The following is a 7719-nucleotide window of genomic DNA, read 5'->3' as shown; positions in this document are numbered from 1 at the left end:
AAGATAAGTATGATAGGAAAAGATGTAATTTAAAATTGAAAAGATATGAAAGATATTTGAAAAAGATAGATTTGTTTTTAAAAATATTGTGAAGATTTGAAAAAGATATTGATGAGTTTGAAAAAATTTTGAAAAAGATAGAATTGTTTTGAAAAAGATTTGAGAAGAGGTTGAAGAAGAATTGAGAAAGAATTAATTTTACGATTAAGATATTTTTAATATTTTTGGAAAAGAGTTTGAAAAATGAAAGTATGGGAACATGTTTATGCAAGAAAATATGGATGGAAATATGAAAATTTGAAAAAAATCAAGTTGGGAACAAAAACTTCCTCCCCTCCACAATCCTGGCGTTAAACGCCTAACTGCTACTTGTTTTGGGCGTTTAACGCCCATCTCTAGCCTCTTTTGGGCGTTTGACACCCAGCTGTTGCTTCTGGCTGGCGTTAAACGCCAGAAATCTTTCATCACTGGGCATTTTTCTGAATGCCCAGGATGCTGCAAGTATGGCATTAAACGCCCAGAATGGTACCCATTCTGGCGTTTAACGCCCAGAAAGGTATCATTACTGGTGTTAAACGCCCAGTAGATGCTTCTTTTGGGCGTTTAACACCCAATTGTACCTCTTACTGGCGTTTTCTTGCCAGTGAGCTCCTTTTCCTTGTTTTGTACTCTGAATCCTTCTGTAACCCTGTGAACTTATACAATTGATACTTTACCTTGAAGATTATTTATATTAAACTCGTATAATTATTATTTAAATAAAAAAAAATAGGTTTTGCTAATGGCTGGGTTGCCTCCCAGCAAGCGCTTCTTTATTGTCTTTAGCAGGACCTTGCTGAGCTTTTAATCTAGCCTCAGTCTTGAGCACTCTTGCTCAACATTGCCTTCAAGATAATGCTTGATTCTCTGTCCATTAAAAATGAACTTCTTATTAGAATCAATGTCTTGAAGCTCCACATAGCCATATGGTGAGACACTTGTAATCACATATGGTCCCCTCTACCGGAATTTCAATTTCTCGGGGAATAGCCTGAGCCTAGAATTAAACAGCAGAACCTTTTATCCTGGTTCAAAGACTCTAGATGATAGCTTTCTATCATTCTACCTTTTTGCTTTCTCTTTGTAAAGCTTGGCATTTTCGAAAGCAATGAGTCTGAATTCCTCTAACTCATTCAGCTGGAGCAATCTTTTTTCTCCAGCTAATTTGTCATCAAAGTTTAGGAATCTAGTTGCCTAGTAGGCCTTATGCTCCAGTTCCACGGGCAGATGACAGGCCTTACCATACACAAGCTGGTATGGAGAGGTCCCTATAGGAGTCTTGAATGCTGTTCTGTAAGCCCATAGAGCATCATCCAAGCTTATCGCCCAATCCTTTCTATGGGTACTTACAGTCCATTCCAGGATTCTTTTTAGTTCTCTGTTAGAGACTTCAGCTTGCCCATTTATCTGTGGATGATATAGAGTTGCCACCTTGTGGCTAATTCCATATCGGACGATAGCAGAGTAAAGCTTTTTGTTGCAGAAGTGAGTGCCCCCATCACTGATTAGTGCTCTAGGGACACCAAACCTGCTGAAGATGTGTTTCTAGAGGAACTTCAGCACTGTCTTAGTATCATTAGTAGGTGTGGCAACGGCCTCTACCCATTTGGATACATAGTTGACTGCCACCAGAATATAAGTGTTTGAGTATGATGGTGGGAAAGGCCCCATGAAGTCAATACTCCATACATCAAACAACTCAATCTCCAAAATTCCTTGTTGAGGCACGGCGTAACCATGAGGCAGATTACCAGCTCTCTGGCAAATGTCACAGTTACGTACAAACTCTCAGGAATCTCTATAGAGGGTAGGCCAGTAGAAGCCACATTGGAGGACCTTGGTGGCTATTCGCTCACCTCCGAAATGGCCTCCATATTGTGACCTATGGCAATGCCATAAGATCTTCTGTGCTTCTTCTCTAGTCACACACCTACAGATTATTCCGTTTGCACATCTCTTAAAGAGATATGATTCATCCCACAAGTAGTACTTTGCATCAGTAATTAATTTTTTCTTTTGTTGCCTGCTGTACTCCTTGGGTATGAATCTTGCAGCTTTATAGTTTGCAATGTCTGCAAACCATGGTGTTTCTTGGATGGCAAATAATTGCTCATCTGGAAAGGTTTCAGAGATCTCAATAGATGGGGGAAATGCCCCTTCTACTGGTTCTATCCAGGACAGATGATCAGCCACTTGGTTCTCTGTCCCCTTTCTGTCTCTTATTTCTATATCAAACTCTTGCAGAAGCAACACCCATCTTATGAGCCTGGGTTTTGAATCCTGCTTTGTGAGTAGATATTTAAGAGCAGCATGGTCAGTGTACACAATCACTTTTGATCCTACTAAGTATGATCTAAACTTGTCAATGGCATAAACCACTGCAAGCAATTCTTTTTCTATGGTTGTGTAATTTTTCTGCACCAATGGCATGGTCACTGGCATCACACATTAATTCGAATGATAATATCCAGTCTGGTGCAGAAATAACTGGTGCTGTGACCAGCTTAGCTTTCAGAGTTTTGATGCTCGGAAAACTTGTCTCACAATAAATCTCCCTTCGGCAAGTGTACCGAATTTGTCGTCAAGTAAAAACTGACAATAGAGTGAGGTCGAATCCCACAGGGATTGATTGATCAATCAACTTTAATTAGAAGAATGTTCTAGTTGAGCAAATCCAGAATTTGGGTTGAGAGTTACAGAAAATAAAATGGCGGGAATGTAAATAACAGAAAAGTAAATGCTAGAATTAAAGGACTGGAAGTAAATGACTGAAAATAAATTGCAAAATTGTAAATGGGAATGGGGGATTTGCTCATAAAAGTAAATGGCAAAAATTAAAGAGAATGGGTAAGATCAGAGATGGGGAGTTCATTGGGCTTAGGAGATGTTGCAATTCTCCGGATCAAGTTCATTTTCATCTCTTCCTCAATCAATGCACTCATTGATCTCCTTGGCAATCTTAATTGATTGAATTACAATTTCTTGCAATTCAATCTCTCAAATCTTGATCAATAGCCAATTCCTTGGTCAATTGCTCATGAGAAGAGATGAAGTATGGTCACTGATTATAACACATGCATTTCCCAAATCAAGTATTGAGAGGGTTATAGTCACATACCCATCCAAACCCAATTTGGTCCAGCATGAGAAAGCATTTCTAGCTTGATCTCTTCATTCCTCTTTCAAGGTTCAGAAGAGATCCAAGTTTGAATAGCTTCTTTTCCAAGATAACTACTCAATTGGATGAAGATCGAAAGCTTTCAAGTAAAATCAAGAGAAAAGATAGAAGAAGAATAATGAAAATTAGTATTGATCCATCAAATTACAACAGAGCTCCCTAACCCAATGAAAGGAGTTTAGTTTTTCATAGCTCTTGAAAATGAAAACAAAGATGGAGAATACATCATAAAACTAGAAAATGTAGAGAAAGTAAAATACAGAGAGTAGTTCTCTTTTTCCAACCTCCAGAACTCCTCAACAATTCAAAGCTACTCCTATATATACTACTTCTCTCAGTTTCTAGTTGGCTCTTCAAGTCTTGGGCCTTTGGATCTTGAGTTTGAAGCAGTTCTCTTCTTCATTTGGGCTTGGCTTTACTTGCAGAGAGAAAATGTGAAGTGGGCAGAGACTTTAGCTCAGGACGTTAGGGGTGTTAACGTTTAGTGAAAATATGAGTTCGAGAACGTTAGTGACAATCAACTTTCTCACTAACGTTACTAAATAAAAGCCACGTTAACTTCAACGTTAGTGGCATAAATGTTGCTACTAACGTTGCCTCTAAGTCCTTCGCACACGTTATTGAGACTTAATATTCCCAATAACTTTGAAAAGCCCCCTTTGTTCCCACGTTAGAGCCCACGTTAACTTAGTTAACATGGCTCTTTAACGTGGGCTTGCCATCCTTCGAGAACATTAGTGACACTCAACATTGTCACTAACGTTCCAAGGTGCCCCTATGTCTCACGTTAACGTGGCCATGCTTAGCCATCCCCAACGTTAGTGACAATGTTGAGTGTCACTAACGTTGGCCATTCTTTCACTCATCAACGTTAGCTTCCACGTTAATTAAGTTAACGTGGAAGTTAACGTGACTCCTTGGGAGGTTGTGTGGTTGCTTCCAACGTTAGTGACAATGTTGGGTGTCACTAACGTTGTCGACCACTCTTGCTTCTTACGTTAGCTCCCACGTTAACCAAGTTAACGTGGGAGTTAACGTGGTATATTTCTCTTTAGGCCAACGTTAGTGACAATGTTGAATGTCACTAACGTTGGCGTTTCTTCCCCTTTCTAACGTTAGAGGCCACGTTAACTAAATTAATGTGGACTCTAACGTGGCCACTTATGAGCATTTGCCAACGTTAGTGATAATGTTAAGTGTCACTAATGTTGGCTCAACTTCCCTTCTCCATGTTAGAGTTCACGTTAACTTAGTTAACGTGACTCTTAACGTGGTCAATGATGGCTTTGAGAGCGTTATTGGCAATCACTTTTCTCATTAACTTTGCAAGTTACCTCCCATTCCTTGCTTCCTTTGGTCCTGAAATCAAGCAATAGAGTGCATCAAAGTTCTAGTCCAAGTCATGGGTAATGCAACATACAATTTGTCACTAAACTCATGCAAAATCCTCATGAAATAATGTAAAATGCACAATGTATGCTTGAATCAAGGTGTAAGTGAATATCTACCCAAAACTAGCTTATTTCCTAAGGAAATGCATGAAACTAACCTAAAAACAGTAAAAAAAAGGTCAGTGAAACTGGCCAAGATGCCCTGGCATCACAACACCAAACTTAAAGCTTGCTTGTCCCTAAGCAAGTACTGGAACAAGAGAATGATGAATGGAATGCCAAGAGCAATGAGTCATTCTTGTGGAAGTCATATCACTGATTTTATGGTGGTTTCATGCATAGCAACTTAGGTTCGTTCCTGGCTTTCAGACCTTTATCATGTCTTAAAACACTCACTTTGCTGACATCCCATGAGACTTTTATTCATTGATCCCTTTATTGTCATTTCAAGGCTTATTGGTGTTCTTAGGCTAAGTGCTCTGTAAGGGGGAAACTTTTTAAGATAAGCTTTCAGCCAACACTCCCGAACCAGTTGGTTCAAGGTGCTAGGTGTTGAAGCACCCCTAAGGACTTACTCCCTCAAGTCTCTCCCCCATACATACACACCACAGGCATATAGTTCATTTATTTTTCTTCTTGAGACCTTGGTGTCCAGCACCTCTTTAGGTTACTAAATGCTCTGTGGTGAGGGTTACTCTTGATAATGGACTTTCAGCTGATAATCCCGGGTTAGTTAACCCAACTTACCAGGTGATAAAGCACCCCTAAGAGCTTATTCATCCAAGTAGATCCTTCACATAAGAACACCACAGACACATATCTTAAGATCAAAACCATTGGTGCCTAGCCTTATTGCTTACTCTTTTTCTTTTGTTTTTCCACTTTCATTATTCTTTTCTCTTTCTCTTATTAGGATCTTGTCATATACTTAGTCTTATGAGTATATTCAAAGCAAAGTATTCAGGCCAGATAGTTGTCATCCCACCTTATGGTTGAACCAACTTAGCTAACTTATGATCATACCACAAACTCATGAATGTACTCCATAATATGAACTCTACTATGGTCTTTAAAAACACTCATTCTCTTTTCATTTGATTCAAAGGGACAATCATACAAGTAAGTAAAGTAGGGATGCAGTGACATAAAGACTAGTGCACATAGACCTATTCAGAACTTAAAAGACAGAATTTAAAAAGGTTTAAACTAACATGGAAGCATGTTCTATTTCATACAAGATCTTCCTTATTTAAAACATAGAGAAAGGTGAAATAAAGAAGGAACTCGACCACCTTTTACTGTTGTGGATGTCCATGCTCTTTTCCTTGCTTGTCCTCCTGGTTTCCTCTTGCATTTCCTCGCATCCGTGCCAATCTTGCTTGCTTCCAATCCTCAAGTGCCTTCCTCACTGACTCATGACTCTCTTCCACCCTTTGTCTTTCCTTTCGTGCTAATTCATCCTTCATTTCGTCATACCTGGCTATTCCTGGATGCAATATTGGCAGCTGTCCCACTAAGTAACCGAGCCTGGCTTGAGTGTTTATGTGATGTCCTGTTTCGCTCATGTAAACTCCTTCTGCAAATGCCCTTTGCTCGTCCAATAGTTCTGCCTGTTCTATTTGTCTTCGATGCATCTCATGTATGTGTGCCCCTTGATATGCTTGGATGTTGATTAGCCTCTGGGTGGATTCTTGTTGCTCGTTTTGCCTTTGTTCCATCCTGTTGAATGTTTCTCCCCATTGTTGTCCTTGACTTAGTTGCTGTTCCATCATTTGCCTTTGCCACTCACCTTGCTGAGTCATCCATCTTGAGAGTGTTTCCTCTTGCTGCCCCATTATCTGTAGTTGAAGCTCTTTCTGTGCTCCTTGGCTTTCCAAATATTGTCTAGACAAGCCATCAATGGCCTCCTGCAATTGGTGCATGTCCAAGGTCTGTTGTGCTTGATCCTCTAAGACTTGTCCTTCCACTACTTGAGGGGCTATCCTCTTCCTTTGCTTCCGCTGAGGCAAAGGGGATGCTGCAGCATTCATCTTTCGTACAGTTATTCGGATGCCTTCCTTTATCTACATGGGGTTCTCATCTTCAAAAACTACCCCAGCTTTCTTGCATATTCGGTAAATAGTGCTGGGGTAACCTAACGTTTCTCTTGAGTCACTTTTCTCTGCCATCTTTCTAATACCTTCAGCTATGAGTTCATGAACCTTGATTTCTCCTCCCTTCAGTATGCAGTGCACCATTGTGGCTCTCTTGACATTCACCTCTGAGTTATTTACAGCTGGGAGAATAGACCTTCTCACTAGCTCAAACCACCCCTTGGCTTCAGGAGTGAGATCTGTTCTCTTGATGAACTTTGGTTTATTTCCCGCACCCCTTTCCCAGTCAGCTCCTGGTATACAAATATCTTGCAAAATCTGGTCATAATTGGGGTTGTCCAATCTTGAGTGATAGCTTTCTTCTTCAAACTGTATAGACTGTAGCTTCAATGCCCTCATGACACTCATGGGACCAAAGTCCACCATCTTTCCTCTCACAAAGCTTGTTTAAGACTCATCCTTCTTATCATATCGAACCGCATTTGCATAAAATTCTCTTATGAGGTTTGTATTCACCTTAATGACCGGGTCAGTGAGGAGCTCCCATCTTCTCCTTTCTATCTTCTCTGTGATTTCGGGGCACTCAGTCTTTTTAACTTGAAATCCCAGCTCATAAATGATTTCCTTATCAACCATCCACCCGTATTGTAATGCATGATGCAAGCTTCTAAATCTCTTTTCATCATATGGGTGTTCTTCCATGGGTTCTTTTCCCTTCCTTCTTTTAGAACCCGAAGACGCCATGAATGATAGTTAATATGTGAAGGTGGCAAAGTTGTGGAGATTTTTGGTTGTTCAGGGTTTTATTGCAATGAAGAGAGTGAGGTGGGAAAAAGGTTTTTAATGGGTTAGGGCGTGTCTTGTACCGAAATGGAGAGTGGTGAAGATTGGGTAATGACAATAAAGGTGTGTACGGAGCAAGGGTCATTTATATAGAGAAGTTGTGAGAGAATGGAGGGTGTGGATTGATTGAATGGTTACTTGATGGACGATTGGGGTGATGCATGGATAGAAGACA

Source organism: Arachis ipaensis, chromosome B4 (genome assembly GCF_059453495.1).
Source record: "Arachis ipaensis isolate K30076 ecotype BB chromosome B4, ASM5945349v1, whole genome shotgun sequence".
In the NCBI taxonomy this organism is placed as follows: Eukaryota; Viridiplantae; Streptophyta; class Magnoliopsida; order Fabales; family Fabaceae; genus Arachis; species Arachis ipaensis.
The sequence above is the reverse complement of the archived record's forward strand: the minus strand, read 5'-3'. Positions refer to the sequence as shown.